This window comes from Sus scrofa, chromosome 9, assembly GCF_000003025.6.
Source record: "Sus scrofa isolate TJ Tabasco breed Duroc chromosome 9, Sscrofa11.1, whole genome shotgun sequence".
Taxonomy (NCBI): domain Eukaryota; kingdom Metazoa; phylum Chordata; class Mammalia; order Artiodactyla; family Suidae; genus Sus; species Sus scrofa.
Genome location: NC_010451.4, coordinates 53,158,231 through 53,179,147, shown reverse-complemented (window position 1 = coordinate 53,179,147; position 20,917 = coordinate 53,158,231). Strand labels below are relative to the sequence as shown.

Below are 20,917 nucleotides of genomic sequence, written 5' to 3'. Positions count from 1 at the left end.
CGAAATGACGCCTCTCTCGGGGAAGCAAAGGTGAGGGGAAAGTGAGTGCAGCCATATGGAAAACTCTGGAAAATGCCAAGGCAGCTCATCTTCATTTTCCTAAATAAAGCAGAAACTATCCTCTCCTTTCCTGGGGGGGGGGGTCTCTTGTAGAGCAAGCAGGAGTGGGACTGGGAGGAGGGCCTGCACAGAGCGCCCCCCCGTCACGTTGGTACGGCCCATCCCCCCGCCGCTGATCTGGCAGGCTGCGCGCGCACCCTCCGGCCGGGCGCGGGCCGTCGGGGAGCTGCGGCCTCCGCGGCCGGGTTCCCTCCTCTCGCTCCTCGCGTGCTCCTCGCTGGCCCAGCGCCCGCCGGGTTACGCGCCCGCGCGCCTGGGCGGGGGAGGAGCGCGGCCGCGGGGGCGCGCCCCAGTGACTCCGCCCTCCCCCCTCTTCTCCTCAGCTTCCCTCCCCTGAATCCCGGGTGCCCGGCTCCCGCGGCTCCGTGTGAGGAGACCGGGATTCCGCGCCGCCTGCCCTCGCGTCCCCGCTCCGGCGTGCGAGGCGCCGCGCCCTCCCGGTGCCCTGCCTGGTGCATGGAGGGGCCCGTTCGGACAGCAGCCGCCGCCGTAGCCGCCGCCAGCGCGCGGGGGATGACCTGGGGGTGGCTCTCGGAGCCGGCTGCCGCGCAGGAGGTCTGGGGGCTTAACCAGCCCCGCTCAGAGGTGCGGGGGTGGGGGTCCCACCTAAGGGTCGGTGGGAGGGGTGGCCTGGGGACACCGGGCTTGGGAGCCACGAGGCTTGGGAGGTGGAGGTCAGAGAGTGGACGGGCCAGCATGCCCCGGAGGTCGTGGGGGTCCAGGCTGCCTGCGGGGTCTGGGGAGGGCAGCTGACGGATGCGCAGCGGGGAGCTCAGGCGTCCCCAGTCCTCGGGGACTCTGAGCCTCCTCGTGGGAGGAGGCGGGGTGAGGTGTCAGTGACACTGTTAAATCTCTTTGACAATGATCCGCTGGGGCAGGTGAGATGCAGCACAGCGGGGAGCTTGGGGCGCCAGCATGTTTTCCCAAGGGAGCGGGGTCCCTCGCCTCTCTCAACCTCCATCCCGCAGAGCGCCCTCCAGACACAGTGATTTATGGTTAGGGAGAATCAAGAGAAATTTCCTGCACAATGTATCTTTCTCTGCCTTCATAGACTCAGTGACTTCCCAGCCCCAGGGAGCGTATTTTTCCTTCTCCTCTGTAAAGCTTTCTGTGGATTGCATTATCATTTGCTAAATACACTGCAGCTCGCCATTTATTTCACTCCGCAGCTTCCAGACCTTTGTTGCATTCTCTCCACATCTAGGGATTTCTGTAATAAATCACTGAGGGGGATAGAGAGGCTCTCTCGCCCTTCCCTTCATTGTTCTCCCTAACCTCACCAAGTCAGGTGGAAGGCTCTCCAAAGGAGCCTTCTATAGAATGCCTGCCTTTCCCAGTCCGGACTCCAGAGGGTGGCAGGTGCCTTAAGGGCAGGCTGTTATCCAGTTGAGATCTAGAATTTAGGGAAGCTCATTAACAGAACCTCTGGGTCCTAATTCAGACACCTTGAGAAAGCAGAAGATTGGACTAAAAGGTAACATGAGATTTAGTCTCAGACCAATGGCCAGTCAAAGAGGCCAGTTCTGATTCCATGCCTCACTGATGCTACAGCCCTCAGACACCTCAGCTGACTTTTGGCATACTATGTCTGCTGGGAGAGGATGGGGAGGGGGCTGAAGAATGAAATAGGTTTATCCTCAGAATAATTCTAAACGTTCTATTACATTTTATAGCTTATTTTTAGGGGTAATCTATTTTAGCTGAAAATGTGGGGGTAGTTCAACTTTTAGGAAGAGATGAAAGAAAACTCCAGAAAATTTCTGGAAAATTTAAATTAGTGCTTAACTAGAAAGCATTCTTAGGAACCCAGAGAGGCACCAGATACTGTAGTTTCTGTTTTGCACATGTGGAAATAAACTGCCTCATACTTTAAGTTATATGAGAAGAATGGGGAAAACCTGTTTCATTTTGTAAAGACGTGCCCTGGGTGTGTGTTTGGCAGTGTGTAGAGCAGAAACATTTATATTTCTATTAAAAAAACACACACACACAAGTGTGTATTGTTTAACTTTCATGCAAAAACTCGGATGTAGTATTTGGGAAATCTGTCTTTGTTTGAATAGTTTAGTCAACCAGGGAAATCAGTTACTATAGGTACTATGCTATTGTTTGTGTAGTAACTCACTTGGGATGCTTTGATTGATTGCCATGTTTCTCATCAACCTCCTCTTCTGTGGAAAGTACTTAAACAGCTCTGACTCTCAAGCCGGGAAGTACAAAGAACCCTTAGGACTTGGAGCATACTGATCTAGCTCGTGTAGGTTGGCTTCTAAATCAATCTTATTCCTTGCCTTCCTTGCAGGTGGTTTGACTTTGCAGGGAAGGAATTAAGTTCACTTTAAGATAGGACCCCTCTCTTCCCCGCCCCCCTACCTCCCCCCATCTGCAAGGTTTATATAAAGATAAAGGCTTTATGCTGGAGTAAGACCTTCTGTCATAGGACTGTGCTCTAAAGAGGTCAGGTAAAACTTCTTGATTGGTTCTTGTGCTTCCTTCTTATTTTTCCACTTTTGCCCTTACACTTTCATGACTTTCTAGATGATTTCATTTATGGTTTTGTCCACTTAGAAGTGGATGTATAATTATTCTTTTCTAGAAGTGTTTATTCTGTAGGCATTTAGACTAAAAATTGGTACTGCTTCTAGGTAAAATCCCGGAGAAATGATTTCAGAAATTAAACTTTATCTTAGTGAAATCAGACTGGAGGTAGGAAATGAAAAATAATTAAGTAGAAGATTTGTTATTTTTAACACATCGTTAAGTCTCCATTGCCTTGTTATTAGCATCTGTCCTATGTAGGAGTGTAGCTAAGGCAACACAGCAGAAGAGGAGTTGTCTAGAGATAGTCTTTCTTTAGATATATTGTGATCTTTCTACTTGATAGAAACTAATTAGGTTAGAGAATTTGGAGTCTGGTTGCTAAATAGATTGCTTTGAAGGACTTGGTTGTACAGTGGATTTTGATTGGTACTTTTTTCAAGAAATTTTCTTGAATTAGAGAATGCTTTATTGTTTTAAATTAAATTTTTATATCATGTTAACATTTCATTGATTTGTTAACAGTCCATTTATAGATTTGTGTTGCGTGCATGGTACTAATTCACTTTCAAGAGAGTGGGGAGGAGGGCTCTACTTGATTCTTTTCAGTTACAGTTAGAGGTGGTATGTGGAATATACTTAATGTCACTTTAAAAATATTGGATTACAACTAAATGAAAAACTCGTTTGTTGGTTTTTTTTTTTAATTTTAATCCTTCAAGTTTTCCCTTATTGTTTGTGCTCTTTCCCCCATTGTCAGGCTTAAAACATACAGTATCATTGTCATCTGTCCCCTGAATAATGGTCTTGAGGTGATATTATTAATGTGGCTTTTTAAAATCAAACTAATTATACTTGCCTAAAAGGGCCACATGTGTGCGATTCTAGCTGCCTGGTGCCTTTTGAGAGCCCTGGAGACAGGCTAGTGAATAGAGCTGAAAATTCATTCTGTATTTGATTAAATGGAACAGACTTGCTGCTCCTTACCCCAGCAGGGGCGATGAGCTCTCTTGATCCCCGAAGCGGCTCCAAGACCCTGGGAATTCCATTAGCGAGCACCTGAGGAATTTCTGCCCTGCAGTGCCTTTTTTGTATGTGTGTATGTGTGTGTGTGGAGAGGGAGTAGAGCAGAGTGGGGATGAAGGGGGTGGCGGCGGGCAGGGGGCGGAGAGAGGCTACATTAGAAGACTCCATATGTTAGCAGATCTAAAATCAAGGCATACTTAACAGCTTATCTTATAAGAAAAAAGCCCAACCCAAAGGCAGATTGCCGGTCAGGACTTTCTTACCAGCAGGACCGTGGTGATGCGTCTTTACTCCCAAGTGAATGCCACTGTAAGTACAGAAAGTACTTTTCTGCTTTTTCCCTCCGAAACTCAAGCATATACACGTTGCAGACTTGGTAAGTGCTCTTTGAATGATCTTTTGATAAATATGTAAAATTGCGTTGCAGTTTGGTCTTGCCTAGAAGGACTGCTTTATTGTTTTAATAACGTTTTCAACAGAGAGCAAAGTCAGACTTTTTTTCTGTGTTTTGTGGAGATGAAATGCTTGTTTGAATAGGCATTTTTGAGTTCGCACTTTTGTTTTTGTATGACCTTTATTGTGTTTTCATGACACTATTATTACAGAATTTAAATTCACTTAGGGTGTGTCTTTTTTTTCTGTTGTCTTTTGAAGAATACTTTGTTATTGTTAGTATTTTTTTAAGGTATCACTTTTCAGACTTGCCAGCAGCCACAAGTAAATGAAAGTATATCTACCAAAAATATTCTGTAAAATCTTTGGAGCAAAATTTGTGAAAACGTCAGTGTGTCTTCCTCTCCTGCCCCTCCTCCCATGACCCCAAATACTTTCTGGATAAAAACATTTTTCAGAATATGAGTCCTGTTTGTTTCATGTGAACTTTTCAAGGAAGAACAGTTCTGATTCTTGGATGGTATAGTTAATTGATTTTCATCTTCCAAAAACAGTTAAAAATGAATGTGAATTCCAGTGTTTGTAGTTTTCAACTAGCATAGAGTGCGGTAGCATATTTGATGGTTAATTTAATATATTTTGTTACTGATTAAAATCATGTTGTGTGTCACAGCTCACTCTATCCTATTACCATGTAGTTCTCTACCAAATTCTCCTCCCCATACTAAGTGTTGAGAAAATAAAGAAGCATTTTAGAGAATTGTTTAATTCTCCCCGCTCCTTCATTCTGGGGTTGCCTTCCACAGGTATGGCCAAATTGAAAGGATTCTAGAATGAATGGGAGTAAACACTAAAGTTAGCCTGGGGCCTGTCTCGGTTTACAGTTGTTCAGGTACTTTGCTGTGTGATGTATTTTGATGGCCAGAGATAATTAAAAAACTGTTCCAAAGCATATTTTGTTCTCCTGCCATATGGTTGGAAAGTGAGTTAAGACTTCAGTTCTTGGGAGTTCCCGTTGTGGCTCAGCAGGTTTAGAATCCAACTGGTATCCATGAGGATGTGGGTTCAATCCCTGGCCTCGCTCAGTGGGTTAAAGGATCCGGTGTTGCTGAAAGCTGCAGTATAGGTCACAGATGCAACCTGGATCTGGAGTTGCTGTGCCTGTGGTGTAGGCTAACAGCTGCAGCTCTGATTCAACCCCTGGCCTGGGAACTTCGATATACTATAGATGTGGCCCCAAAAAGACAAAAAAAAAAAAAGACTTCAGTTCTTGAGGACCAGTTATGTACTTTCAACTGTAGAATTAAGAAACTGTGAAGTTCCTTACATCTTACTTGGGGGTGGGAGTGGGGGATGCACAGGTTATGTTATTGAACTTAGGTGTATTCTGCTTACATTTTGCTGCAGTATTTTTATATTGCCCTAACACAAACGGAAAGTTAAAAAGCTAACATAAGGCTGCTTTTCAGCTATTCTTGTTGTAGACTAGCTCATCTCTTTTTATTTATGTGACCTGAGGCAGTGCTCTTAACCTAAGCCTTGGTTTCCTCTTCCCTAAAATGGGGATAATAACAATGGTATTGGTTATCACTGTTGCAAGGATTATATGAGATAATGAAAGTAAAGCCCTTGACATAGAGTAAAACCTCTGTGAATGTTAGCTGCTGCTTTTAAGTAACTCCTCCTATACATGTCAGTCTGTTATTTTGATCCAAAAGTCATTTCTTTTGAAGAATAAATAATAAGGAATTCTCCGAAGTTAGTAAGTGTGGCCACATGTAATGGCCTTAGTTTCAGTATGCTACAGTTTTCTTCATTTTGTGATTGGAACTTAAAAGGCACGTGGAAACAATGTGTTGTTGCATTTTTTTCCCCATTGAGATAAAAATGTACACGTGTACAGTTAATGTATGTATACTCAGTGAACAGAACATCCCCTCCACCCTGAAGTTTTATATATGCACGTATGTATGGTAACCATCACCCAGATCAAGATGTAGAACGTTTCCCTTGTTGAGGAAGGTCTCTTGGTGTCCCTTCCCAGACTAGCCCACTGCCCCCAGCAAATAACAGCTATTCTGACTAGTCTCACCATACATGAATGTTGCCTATTCCCCAACTTTGTGAAAATGGACTCATACGCTAAGCACTCTTAGATCTGGTTTCCTGCACTGCTCGTTATGTCTGAGATCTGTCTTTGTTGCTGTGTGTGTGGTAGTAATTCACTTTTTTTAAAAAAGTGTTTTAGTGTCTTTTGCTCGTTTTGAAGTTCGTAGTAGTTCATTTTATTGGTGCTTTGGGTAATGTGGTCATTGGGAAAACAAGAAAATAACAACACTTCTTCCTGAATTATTAAAAAATTAGATCCCAGGCACTGTCTTAGAAAAGTAACCATGAACTTATTCTTATATATTAAGCTGGGTTGAAGGTAATATTATTACCTTCAGTCACATTTCTAGAAACCAAATTCTTTGATAACTGCCCTTGTTTTTGTTTTTGTTTTTTTTTTTTTTTTTCATATGTGTTGAGAAGGGGAGGGAGCCTCAAAATAAAGAAGGACCATTTACACTTATATCCTTCATGCTTAGGATTTAATGCCATAATCAATGCTTAGAATTGTATTGAAGTAACCATTATCTCAGCATTAGTATAATATTCTCTTAGAAGAAAACATAACAACGCAGTATATTCTTGGGAAAAAAATTCACCAATAATGGAAAAAAATGGAGCAAGGATGTTGTTATATTACAGGAAAGTTTTGAAGACCAGGACCTCCCAGTTATATCAGTAAGAAGAATTTTGGATACTAACCTTCCTAACAGTTGCTGTCAAGCTATGCCTATATGTTTGGAATTTCTGTTTGTATTGTTAGGATTCCTTAATATGCTAAGTAAAATTTATTGCACCAGTGAAACAAGGATACAAGATGATGTTGAATCAGAAGTTTGGTTTTTTTTTAAGTTTTGGAGGGGGCCATGATTGAGGTTAATAGCTCGTATTTCTGTTCGTGGAAATGTTGATGAAGGATTTTCTGGATGTTCTACTTGAACACAAGCCACTTCTCTCTCCAGAAACATTGTCTATTTCAGCATGTGTAATTTTTTTTTTTTTTTTGTCTTTTTAGGGCCTTACCTAAGGCATGTGGAAGTTTCCAAGCTAGGGGGCAAATTGGAGCTACAGCTGTTGGCCTACAATGCAGCCATAGCAATGCCAGATTGAACTGCATCTGCAATCTATACCATATCTCACAGCAATGCCAGATCCTTAAACCATTGAACAAGGCCAGGGATGGAACCTGCATCCTCATGGATACTAGTCAGGTTCATTACTGCTGTACCACCATGGGAATTCCGCAGCTTTGTAATCTTATTCTTCATATTCATAGATCCTTGACACAAGGCTATTCACATACAGCTGTGGGCAAGGATGTGTTCATCTGAACTTCACAGGGGCAAGTTGTCCCCTTTTCTCTTAAATCAGAACATCAGGGAGTTCCCGTCGTGGCGCAGTGGTTAATGAATCCGACTAGGAACCATGAGGTTGCGGGTTTGGTCCCTGCCCTTGCTCAGTGGGTTTTTTTTTTTTTTTTTTTTTTTTTTTTGTCTTTTTGTCTTTTGTTGTTGTTGTTGCTATTTCTTGGGCCGCTCCCACGGCATATGGAGGTTCCCAGGCTAGGGGTTGAATCGGAGCTGTAGCCACCAGCCTACGCCAGAGCCACAGCAACGCGGGATCCGAGCTGCGTCTGCAACCTACACCACAGCTCACGGCAACGCTGGATCGTTAACCCACTGAGCAAGGGCAGGGACCAAACCCGCAACCTCATGGTTCCTAGTCGGATTCGTTAACCACTGCGCCACGACGGGAGCTCCGCTCAGTGGGTTAACGATCCGGCGTTGCCGTGAGCTGTGGTGTGGGTTGCAGACTCGGCTCAGATCCTGCGTTGCTGTGGCTCTGGTGTAGGCCGGCGGCTACAGCTCCGATTAGACCCCTAGCCTGGGAACCTCCATATGCTGCGGCAGCGGCCCAAGAAATAGCAAAAAAAGCCAAAAAAAGCCGAAAAAAAAAAAAAAAAAAAAAAAAAGAACATCAGTGGCAAGATTTCAGTGGGGGTGGGGAGAGTTGAAATAATGATACATGATTCATCTTTTGTCCCATAGGGCACTCAAAAGATGCAGATTTTGTTCCAGAAGAAGGAAGAACCGTTGATGAGTAGAACTGCCTCATGATAGAAAATGCTCTTTTGAAGGGGCATGAGCTCCATGTTACTGACCTGTTGCAGTGATGTTTGCAAGAGATGGTGTGGGAAGACTCTCTTCCTTGGGTGGGAGACCACATGCCTTCCAAAGGCCTTTACAGCGTGACTCCATGAAACAGGCTCTTATGGGGAGCTATGCTACTTCACTGCCACATACGACCATCCCCCTACCCCCATCCCAGGTTTCACTTGGCTGTAGTTTCATTAACCTGTGGTCAGCCGCAGTCCTGGAGGTTTCCAGAGATAAACGATTCATAAGATTTAAGTGGTGCGCTGTTCTGAAGAGTGTGAGGAAATCTGGTGCCATCCTTCCTGAGATCCCCAAAGCCTCCACAGTGTTGTGCTCCTGGCATTCAGCCATCAACTTTGTCATAGCTTGGTGATCCAGGACCCCCCCAAGCAGATAACCATCCTTCTGATTATCAGAAGGTTAGTAGCGACTAGCACTTTGTCACCATGTCTAAGTCATCCACCTCACTTCATCTTATCTGTGGGCATTTTGTCATCTCACATCATCATCATCACCATCACAAGAAGGGTGATTACAATACAGTAAGATATTTTGAGAGAGAGAGACCATATTCATAAAACTTTTATTCTACCATATTGTTAAAATTTATTATTGGTTATTGTTAATCTCTTACTGCTTAAGTTATACATTAATCTTAGATATGTATGTATAGGAAAAGACATAGTATAAATAGGATTTGGGGAGTTCCCTCCATGGCTCAGTGGTTAGTGATCCTGACTAGGATCCATGAGGATGTGGGTTCGATCCCTGGCCTCGTTTAGTGGGCTAAGGATCCAGTGTTGCTGTGGCTGTGGGTAGGCCAGCAGACGCAGCACCTGTTTGACCCCTGGTGTAGGAACTTCCATATGCTGTGCATGTGGCCCTAAAAAGAAAAAAAAAATAGGGTTTGGTATCATCCACAGCTTCAGATATCCACTGAGGGTTTTGGAATGCATCCCCTGTGGAGAAGGGGTACTGCTGTACACAATTTTAGAAGGAGAAAATGTGTTAAAAAGTTCCAAACAACCATTGGATATGTATGTTTGCTCAAACCTGCCCTTGTTTAAAGTTGAGGACTACCTCTTCTTGTTGAGCCTTTTCACTTTAGGTTGTAAGTCTTCATTTATCACTAACAAGTAGATGTCAAATATTCTTTTATACTTAAAGAGAAAACAGGGAGGGACTTTTCCAATGTTCTAAGAATGTCACTATCAGAAAAGATAACTCTTTACTACTAGTGGCTGCTGCCTTTTTAGGTAGGTACACATCTGAATTTACTTAAAGCTCCTCCACTGGCTGAGTTACTTACTCCCACAGCAAATTATATGTACAGTAAAAGTCAATAAATGTACCTCTGTCTCTACCTTCTCTCCTTCATCCAAATTTTTCTACACTTGCGTTTCAGGAGCGAGCAATAACTCATATGAGGGGAAAAAGCCTGGCCTCAGTGACTTATCCAAGCAACAAAGCTGTATTCAGGATATTTTCTGGAGTCCATAGTTATTTAATCTAACCATGTACACATCTTATATCTTTAAATATATGTTAATTATGTTAATAATCGCTATTTCGAATTATTCAAGGGGGTATAGAATCCTGAATCACCAAAATAATATTTTGTCTGTTTTATAAAGTGGGGAAGGGTACTGATTTTCTTCTTCCTTGTATTTGTGTGTATATACATATAGCCTATGTATACATATAGCCTGTGGTATAGGTTGCAAATGTGGCTCAGATCTGATGTGGCTGTGGCTGTGGCCAGCAGCTGTAGCTCTGCTTTGACTGACCCCTAACCTGGGAACCTCTGTATGCCGCAGGTGCGGCCCTAAAAAGCCAAACAAACAAACAAAAATCCAGTGAAACCAGTGGTTCTGCATGTCAAGGGCTTCAAGTAGTGAAGATTAAAAAAAGCTTTAGATAAAGAAAAAAATTGTTAAATGTTGAAGATCCTAGGACATCCATGGTCACATTATGACTGGAATGCTTGCCAAACATTTTGCATATTTAAAATGTATGTGTTTGTTTTGTACAACGTTATTTTGTGCCCAGAGAGCTAATGTCATGTTTTGTCTGTTTTTTAAATACCCAGTATTACAGGAGTTTTCTTGGATATCTAGGTACTGAAATATACATTCTGCCTTCTGTGTCTTGCCAGGGAAATTTTTTTTTTTTGTGGTCTTTTTGCTATTTCTTTGGGCCGCTCCCGCGGCATATGGAGGTTCCCAGGCTATGGGTCGAATCAGAGCTGTAGCCGCCAGCCTATGCCAGAGCCACAGCAACACGGGATCCGAGCCGCGTCTGCAACCTACACCACAGCTCACGGCAACGCCAGATCGTTAACCCACTGAGCAAGGGCAGGGACCAAACCCGCAACCTCATGGTTCCTAGTCAGAGTCGTTAACCACTGCGCCACGACGGAAACTCCAAGGGAAATTTCAGTTATTGCCTTTTTAGATACCTGAATAACATAATTACTATTTTCTTTTTTACTATAATTTGATATCTGTTCAGTGAGTAATTGTTCCCATTACCTGGTTGGAGGTGAAATTGGCAAGGGGACAAATGTCTGATGGATAAAATACTACTTTTATCAGGCCATGAAATTATTGTAGTGACATCAGAATTTGGCAGCCTCTTATTCTAATAAAAAGAAAAATAGCATTATATGCTAGGGATAAGATTTTTCTTGCCCATTTGTTTTGGCTTATTTTCAGAGTTTTGGCCTCAGGACATGTGTACAACAAAATAACACAGTGAATAACAGGCAAATGAGAGGGAGTGAACATAGTTTCAGCTGGAACAGACTTAGCTTTATCACTCACCATTTTTTAGTAGTTTAAAATTCGTATGAGAGTGGGTATGAGAGTGGGAATGAGGAATCATCTATGAAGGGGAGTTAGACTTCATCATTTGGTATGGTGTTGCAAAGCTTGCAGTATATTTAGACAGTTTGATGATTGGCTATTAAAATGGTCCTATGAGGGTGAGTGTCTGAATGTAGTTATGAATGGGATTGTACAGTTCTGTAAGAAGGGTGCTATTTGTTCCTTTTTGTAAATACCAATAAAGTAACATCTTTTGATCTAGTATTTCCTCCTGCCTGTTACCCTGTTCATTCTTACTGTGAAACTAGCATTTAGATGTTGCCCATGATTTGATGACAACGCATACACCAGGATTTCAAGTTGGTTTCAATGCACTTGAGCAGTGGTTCCAGTAGATTTTGGGACTGCTAAATCCTGAGAAGATATTTTTATGGCTCTTAATAGACTGTTAAAACTCCTGAGTAGAATCACACTAGTCTTGCCATGTGTTGTGCCCATAATGTACCTTGTGGGTTCTTCTCAACTGTGATCACTTTTTCCAACAAGATCATTTTTTTGTTTGTTTGTTCTGTTAAATCTTGGATGTTCTTCCAAAATGAAGTTAGCAAGCTTTGTAACATCAAAGGTTGTAACCTTCAAAGGGAGGTTAATAGTACTGATGGGTTAAAGTAGCTTTTAACCCTAATTCTAAATATGTACTTCTACTTAAGAACATATTTTCTATTTTTTTTTCTTTTCTTTTTGTCTTTCTGTCTTTTCTAGGGCCACACGTGGTATGTGGAGGTTCCCAGGCTAGGGGTCTAATCAGAGCTGTAGCCGCTGGTCTACGCCACAGCCACACCGGATCCGAGCTGAGTCTTCGACCTATACCACAGCTCACGGCAATGCCAGATCCTTAACCCAATGAGTGAGGCCAGGGATTGAACCGGCAACCTCATGGTTCCTAGTTGGATTCGTTAACCACTGAGCCATGATGGGAACTCCAAGAACATATTTTCAAGACACATTATAATCTGATTAGAATGTTTCTGATCTCTAAATCAGTTCTTTTGATTTCTCTTTATTGAATGTTAGGTGCACTTTATGATGGCCAAGTCCTTTTTGAGATAAAAACAAACAGATCAAACTTCTACCTGAGTTCCTAATTCCAAGTTCTAATCATTAAATGATTCATGTTTTGACTATAGACCTGTAGAAGCTCTTTCATGTAATTGTCATCATATGTTTTAGAGCTAAAGTGTTTGTTTTTTTAATCCCATGGCTAACTAAAGCCAGTTTTGAGTCATTCTAAGATGAGTTAACTGTGGTCTCCTATTAGGTTAACAAACAAAATTGTCATTATTTGTTATGTCTTTTGTGTTTGAGAATGTGTTTTAAAAGAGCTGTTGTCACAGTGGTTAGGTCTTAAAATAATTTCACATTTGTTACTGTGACAGCAGCCGCGGTGGAGTTTTTAGTCATACAGTATAGCTTGTGCACAGATTTGATATCCGTTTTTTGCAGCATCAAGTAAATTTTAGCTCAGAGATTTCACTAGATACATCTTACTAATATTAATCAGAGTCTTGCAACTAACTCCCAAAGTTTGTTTCTAAATGTGAGTTTTTAAGTCCAGGCTGTATTCCACCCTGCAGGAAACTAACAGTAGAAATTGTTTTAAAGAAAAATTGTCGATGTTTTACTTATTCTGGGATTTCTCTTCCAGATAGGTAGATTATTAGGAAGAAGACAAAGAAATGATTGGCCCTGTAGAACAAAGACTTTAACCCTTGATCAGATCCCTGTTTTCTCAGCTAGGTGTTGTATGCATATACAGACTACTCAATTAGTCGTGATTATAGATGTCAGCTGGTCATGGAATCAAATTAACAGCCACCACACATTAAATTCCAAGGCCTTCTATGACCGAGAATGAGAAACTGAGTTTTGGGTTTTTCATTTGTGCAATTAAGAATTTTTTCCTCTATCATGTTGAAATGCAAGTTTCCTAGGGGAAAAGTCCTTTCACTTGATGTTCATAGGCAAACAGAGTTCCCCTTTGCTTGTTAAAGTTCTTTCTAATTCACTGAGGAATACTAGCATCTTTTGTTTCTGATTCACCTCAGGGACTGTACTGCCGGTATACTTGGGCATTTTAACAATAAATAATATGGTGACAAAGGAGTGAGGCCTTGCTTTGGCAAAGCATGGTCCTTATCTATTTGAGTGCCCTGCAGATTTCTCCAAATTGTGCTTCCAGAGGGTTGGAAAAGGAAAGACTCTCCTGCTTGGCTTTGCTGCACAGACAGGCTCTGGAAGAGCCAGGACCCTCCCTGTACTCACGCAGTTGCTAGTTCAACAGTTACCACTCCTGTCATGGTTCTTTTTATTCCATGTACAGAATAGTTTTCTCCATTCCTCTATTTCTGATGGTGATCATTTCTTAAATAATTGTATACAGTTCTTTGTACTTGGCAGAGGGTTTTACAAATTTTTTTTCCCCTTCCATTTATAAGAATGTGTGAGAATGGAAATCACAAAGATAATAAGTGATGGTGAGCACTGGTATCAGATATAAGAGTTTTAATGCAGTTTAGAATTGGGTGGTCTTTAAAATATCTCTGTCTAATGTTGGACAAGGAGGTGATTTGAAACTAGTCTTTTTAACCTTAATTTGGGTTGTAATTGCACCTTTGCTTAGTAATCAAGTAAAATAAATTCTAAGTTTTTTTTTTTTTTTTTTTCCTCTTGTCTTTGACCTTTGTAAACCACAAACTTTGCATTCCAGATTCTATTGACCTAATAGGAGATATTGAGATGTTGAAGAGAATATTACCTAAGATAAACTTGACTCCCAGGGGTCCTGTATTTTTAAATTCTTTCCGCTGTAAATAAGTCTGTTCGTTTTTTCTTTCTTTTCCCCCTAAGTACAGGAATTCTTGCTTTCTAACACATATCTTTAGAGCAGGTACTTGGGTGCTTAGAAATTCTTAGAATATATATATATTCTAGCTGAAAATGAAGTTTGAAAGCCCTTTCCAGTTATATGCACAGTAGGGAAAATAGCACAGGGGGCTGTTTAGAAATAAATCTCACTTTACATTGGTGTCATTGCTCATGGAATGAATAGAAAATCAAATTGAATGTTCTTTAACATGGCGTCCCTGCATCCACAGCATGACAGATGATGTCAGAATTTAATCTGATTTTTCATTTTTTGGCAACGTTAGGAAAATGAACACAAGATTTGCAATTTTTAGTGATTCTTGTATTGCTTTTGTCAATTGTTAGCTATTTTTTGTTTTATTCATATTTATTTATTTATTGGCTAAATTCATGGCTTGCAGAAGTTCCCAGGCCAGGGATCAAACCTGTACCACAATAGCCACCCAAGCCACAGAAGTGACAATGCTGATTCCTTATCCCGCTAAGCCACCAGGAAGCTCCTCTTCTTTGTTTTATATCATTGTATAATATTGGCTAAAACAAACGTTAATGCTGCAGTATAAGAATAACTCATTTGGGAGTTCCCGTCGTGGCGCAGTGGTTAACGAATCCGACTAGGAACCATGAGGTTGCGGGTTCGGTCCCTGCCCTTGCTCAGTGGGTTAACGATCCGGCATTGCCGTGAGCTGTGGTGTAGGTTGCAGACGCGGCTCGGATCCCGCGTTGCTGTGGCTCTGGCGTAGGCTGGTGGCTACAGCTCCGATTCAACCCCTAGCCTGGGAACCTCCATATGCCGCGGGAGCGGCCCAAGAAATAGCAACAACAACAACAACAACAACAACAAAAAGGAATAACTCATTTGTATTCTCTCTGTATAGATGAAAACAGGTGTTTAATAAGATAGTTTAAAAATAGTTTTGATGACTAGATTGAGAAGTAAAGAAAGAAAACCAGATATTCCTAAAGGCAAGTCTTGCCTCTCCTCCTAGGCGGGGGTGAAGGCTAAGTTGTAAGAGCGTGGAGTCCAGCTCCTAGTAAGAGGTGTGAGGCTGTTTATTTTCACTCTGGAGATGTATATACTACAGAAGGAAAACGCTGGCCTGGCTTAACCTAAGCAAGTCATTACTTATCTACAATCTGGCACGCGATTTGATTAAAGTTGACAGAGCTCATATAATATCAGAACCAGGCCCTCTTAATGATTGATGAAGCTTGTCTGTAAGGGTTTTTTTTTTTTTTTTTTGAAAGGAGAAAAATGGAACAAGAATGAATACTCTATAACGTAGTTTTATCTGTAGTGGTTAATATGTATTAATTTGTATGTTTTTTTAAATGTTATAATTAAATGGCTTTAAGACTGTATTTTTAGGTTAGCAGATTAACCAGGCTTCTACATGATTAAATCCTTGAAATTTTAGAGGTCTTGCTTCATACCGTGTCCTGTCAGTCTTTTTTTTTTGTCTTTTTAGGGCTGCACCCGCGGCATGTGGAAGTTTACAGGCTAGGGGTCCAATTGGAGATGTAGCCTTGGCCTGCGCCAGAGCCCCAACAACGCAGGATCCGAGCTACATCTGTGACCACAGCTCACAGCAATGCCGAATCTTTAATCCACTGAGTGAGATCAGGGATCGAACCTGCGTCCTCATGGATGCTAGTCGAGTTTGTTACATGCTGAGCCACGACGGGAACTCCCCCCATGTCTTTCTTAAGATATCTTTCTTCAATGTTAGGTATTCTTTAATATAATGAAATTTTTAATCTGTAGAGGATTTTCCTCTTTATTTTCTAGTGAAATTGAGTTATTTGTAAATCTCTAACCTAACCCTTTGCTCTTTCACTATATGACAATGATTTGCACACTTGTAATGGCATGTCTAGGCCATTGAGTGTTGCTGCTGATCTTGCTACTTTATTTGTTCCTTATCTCCTTGCCAACAGATAGATTCTATGTGTGACTGGAATGTGCCAGATGTTCTTGGCAACATTTTAAATCATTAGTCTACGTATGGTGCTGCGTCCAACCATAGAAGATCGTTTCTTATTTTCTTTACCGTTTATACATTGCTTAGTAGAAATGGGTATAGGGCTGGAAGAACCCTCTCCCCCTTACTTTAAGTAAATTTATCATATGGATTTTCCAGATTGGTGAAACGATTGAATGGAGGATAGAGTAGTTTTCTACAAATGGAATTTTCTTAATTTGGGAGTTTTCAGGCAGTGGATCATACACATTTAGACTAGGGTAAACTCTGGAGTCAGAGTGCCTAGAAGTCAAAGCCAGACTCCACCGTATCCTAGTGATATGGCCTCTTTGTACCTTAATCACTATCTATCTAATGGGAATGGTTGCTCATCAGGCTCAGGGACCACGTCATTTAGTCCGCACAGATGGAGTGATTGGTGCTTGATAGGTGCTTCTTGAATGTGAGCCGTTATTATGTTATCTATGAGATGGGGGCTATAGTGACAAAATATTATTGCGATGTGGCTGAATTAGAGACTGTCAAATCAAAATGAAAATGAAAGAGTTCCCATCTTGGCATAGTGGAAACGAATCCGACTAGGAACCATGAAGTTGTGGGCATGATCCCTGGCCTCGCTCAGTGGGTTAAGGATCTGGCATTGCCGTGAGATGTGGTGTAGGTCGAAGATGCAGCTCAGAACTGGCGTTGCTGTGGCTCTGGCGTAGGCTGGCAGCAACAGCTCCGATTATTAGACCCCTAGCCTGGGAACCTCCATATGTTGCAGGTGCGGCCCTAAAAAGACAAAAAAAAAAAAAAAAAAAAAAAAAGAAAGAAAATGAAAAGAGCAGGGATCAAAACTGGGGTGGGGGGACTGTAAATATGGGAATAAGCTATAATTGAGTATTCTTGTTGTCGAGTTCGTTAGGATATGGTTCCCATTGGAGAGAGTGGTTAGGTTAGGTCACTGTTGTAATAGCTGATGGTGAACTTTTAGATAAATCCCTGTATCCCCAAACAGCCATACATCATCTTGACTTTCTTGCCCTAAGTCTCAATTTTGTTTCTTTGAGAGCTCTCCTTTCTCCTTCTCATCTGCTCAGACTCAATATAAAATACCTTAGTATCAGGAAGATAAACTTTATTTCTAGGTATGACATGTATTTCATACCTAGTCTTACTGACATGTTCTTTTAAACAACAATACCTGTTGTTGGAAAATAACTCTTCTTGATAATTTTCCTACCCAAAGTACAAATGTTGTCGTCTCCAAGAAATGCCAGTGCTTTCTAGTGTATATATGCATGTATGCATATGTGTATATATATGAGCTTGACTCCTAATGTCTATTCTTCCAAATTTCCTACACTTCTCTTGGGCTTACATATATGGTCAGAACAGATAAACACTTAATTAGGATTGGTAGCATTGAAGATCACCAATAAAATGTGATTCCCAAGTTGTTTCAAAAAAAAAAAAAAAGAAATAGAATAGACATGGGATCATCAGATGCAAATATTTGATTTGGAGAAGGGCCGGTTATGCACACTGTCAACCCCACCCCAGCCACTCCTCTGTAGTGTTTCTCCCTGGCCTGAATAAGCCCTCAAGTGACTGTTGAAGACTGAAATTTAGCAGTGGAGGGAGAGCCAAGGAACCAGAGCCAGGAGTTGTGGGATTAGAACATGACAAGGGAGGGGGGCTTACAGACATTCCATTCCAGCTGACCATTACTTCTTAGTCCTGTAGTTCCTTTCTGTCATCAGTAGTGACAGTAATGATGCTTCAGGAAGGAAATGTTTGTCTAGTTTGTTGTTGTTGTTTAAGTATTTTTTTCAGTTAAGTCTGGAGAATTCTGTTTCTTCTACCCCATAAATTGGCCTCATTATTGTATTCTTATCACTGGAATCCAGGTTTTCAGGGAAGCACAGTCATTTTTGTAGAAATAATGAACGTGTTGGCAGGAGAAAACATTGTACCACAACTCTTAACTCTGCAGGGGCCTGTAAAAGGATGAAGCTTGGTTGAATTGCATTTATAGAGTTTCTTAGGGTAGTGGTCTTGGTTGCTATGGAGGTGGGTTGCATTTACAAGATTCTTTTTTTTTTTTTTTGTCTTTTTGCTATTTCTTGGGCCGCTTCCGCGGCATATGGAGATTCCCAGGCTAGGGGTTGAATCGGAGCTGTAGCCACCGGCCTACGCCAGAGCCACAGCAACGCGGGATCCGAGCCGCGTCTGCAACCTACACCACAGCTCACGGCAACGCCGGACCGTTAACCCACTGAGCAAGGTCAGGGACCGAACCCGCAACCTCATGGTTCCTAGTCGGATTCGTTAACCACTGCGCCACGACGGGAACTCCACAAGATTCTTTTAACCTTTTTGATTTTGGAGAATGTGAAGCTAGTATTTGAAACCATACTTCTTATCCTGTTACTCAATCCCATTCTCAGTTGAGCTTTGCAAAGATGTGTGTGATCAAGAAAATAGCTTTGTGTTTAATTAGTTAATATAATGTCAACTGAGATGATGATGTCCTGTATTTTGCTAAAGAGGGGTTAGCACTCACAATTGGAAAATGTGTGACTTTTTCAAAGGGGAAAGTTCTTATAAACCTCAGTGTTGATTAAATAATGTTTATTATTAATCTCATTCAGTTATGTATGAAATAAACTAGATGCAAACTTCTTATAAAACAAATTTACAAATATGACAAAACTAATATAATTCATAAATTTTAAATCTCAAAAAAGATTCTTTTACATTGTCAGCACTGAGTTTAATAGTAGGAAGATGCTTTTGCTTATTTTATATTTCACTTGTCTATTTGTTTGCATTCTTTTGTTTTTAAGCATGTTTAACATTTTTTCTTTTTAATATCGAACTTGGTTTTTTTAAACTACTGGCCCAATATTCTGTGGGCCAGTCACCTTAAAAGTAATACCCTAATATATAATACTGAAAAAGATTAAAACACTCATTCGATGAAGTGTATGTATGTATTAATATTTACTTGCTGTTGATGAACCATAATAACATGGGATCTTTGTAATACATGTGTTCCTAATGTTGTGTTACACCATCTGTTATCTCATATGCTTTTCAAGTTTGGCATGCTTATGCTGCCATGACCTAGAAGGTGATTCACAGCTCCTGCCTTTCACCTGTTCCAAAACTTTCTTTGAATAGTATTCTATAACATCATCTGACCTTCACATGTCATAGATACGATCCAGAAACACAAGTGTAAATTGGGCACTGAAATCTTGTGTGATGTCTTCTTTGTCTGGCCAATGACCCAGAGTAAACTTACAGTAATTTAAATTTCAGCAGTGCAGAAACACAAGAAATTAAAAAAAAATTTTTTTCATAGCTTCAAAAATTCATCTGCAGATTAAAATTAAAATAGAGAAAAAGAACTAAAACTTAGGAGGTTTAAGAATCCTTCCAGAATGAGAAGTGGCTATGGATTCACAGTGAATTAAATGGACATAAAAAGAGACCAGCACTCAAGGCCTTCCTTTTAAGAAGCTCTATGTAAGATGGGTAAAGTATAAGGCCTGGGATCGCCCTGGATTCAGATCTCACCCCTTCTGTCATTTATCAGCTGTGGAATCTTGGGGAAACTGAGCTTTCTGCATTTCCATTTCCTCCTTTGTAAAATGGAAATAATAGTTATCTTTAAGGTTATTGCGAGGACTGGTAGTAATATATGTAAATTCTTTCACCTGTAAACTTAATAATTGGTAGCTATTGTTATTCTTTGGAATAATTTATCTCATAAGAGATGTTTACATAGATGCACATATATATGTGTGTGTGTGTATGTATCAGTATTATATCTACCTATAGATGCATCTATTTCCACAGAAGGTAATTTTGTGCCTAGTGGAAGCAAGAGGCAAGGGTGGTGCAGAGAATCAGAATCTTTGGTGAGGTTTTTTCATACAGCACATAGAGCCCTGCTTCCTAAGATCATTTCCAAGTGACATAGGATTATCACTGGGGATGTGTCATTACTCTTGTGCTGAGGCTGAAAAGTGCCTGAGATCTACTGGCTAAAACGTTTTGATAGCTTTGATTTAACCACTTGTACAATATTTTTAAAATCCTAATTTTATTATTAGTTATCTGAAAGACAAGTTTATATATGGAAATCAATTGGCAAGTTGATATTACCTGATCTTAACAGGGAATGACTAATCTATCTGATGTGGATGTATAAATTCAATGAGCATTGCAGCAGGTTGCTTAAAAAATGTACCTGGTTTTCCTTAGGTATTTATTTATCAGAGTCAAGACTTAAAAAAAAAAAATGAGTTGACAAGATATGAGACAGATTGACTTGATGGTTTGGGGAAAATATATAAAACGATTTGTGGTTTGATCCAATTAATTTGGCTGGTGTTCTTGAAGTATGTCTGAAACGCTTCCTGGAGTTGTCATCCTATTTAGTAATAGCATTGTGTGGTACGATTTTGGTTACATGATTTTGACTGTACAAAAGTTCATATCCCATTGCAGGAAACATGACTGTGTACAATAAAAAAAAAACAAACCCTGATACTTTAGTCTGTAATGCTGGTCTCTGTCATAAGTGTTTGAAGACAGTCTGCTGTATTTGTTTTAGCTATAAATCCTTATTGACAATGCTAAAAGTAAGATTTCGTTTACCCACTGTTGTTCCCATGCCTTCAGAATGTTTAAGATCATGATGTTTTTGTGACTACTGAGTCATTTCTGTGTGTAAGCAAAGTAACAGGGTTTCTGGTGTTGGCTCTAGTACCTGTTTTCCCCCATAGATTTTAAAGGACTTCTTGATAACATCCCTTATCTGACCTCTTCTCATTTTTGTGGGTGGTGC

General features: G+C 40.8%; 1 protein-coding gene across 5 annotated transcripts in view; it reads left to right on the top strand.

Moving 5' to 3' along the window:
• The window catches only part of CDON (cell adhesion associated, oncogene regulated), a 99,339-nt gene continuing 78,688 nt past the window's right edge, over positions 267 to 20,917 (top strand). The window contains exons 1-2 of one of the 5 annotated variants that reach the window (XM_021063105.1): positions 618 to 705; positions 8,235 to 8,761. The gene's annotated coding sequence lies outside the window, so the exon portion shown is untranslated. The other 4 variants (XM_021063103.1, XM_021063106.1, XM_021063104.1 and 1 more) reach the window with 4 other exon arrangements.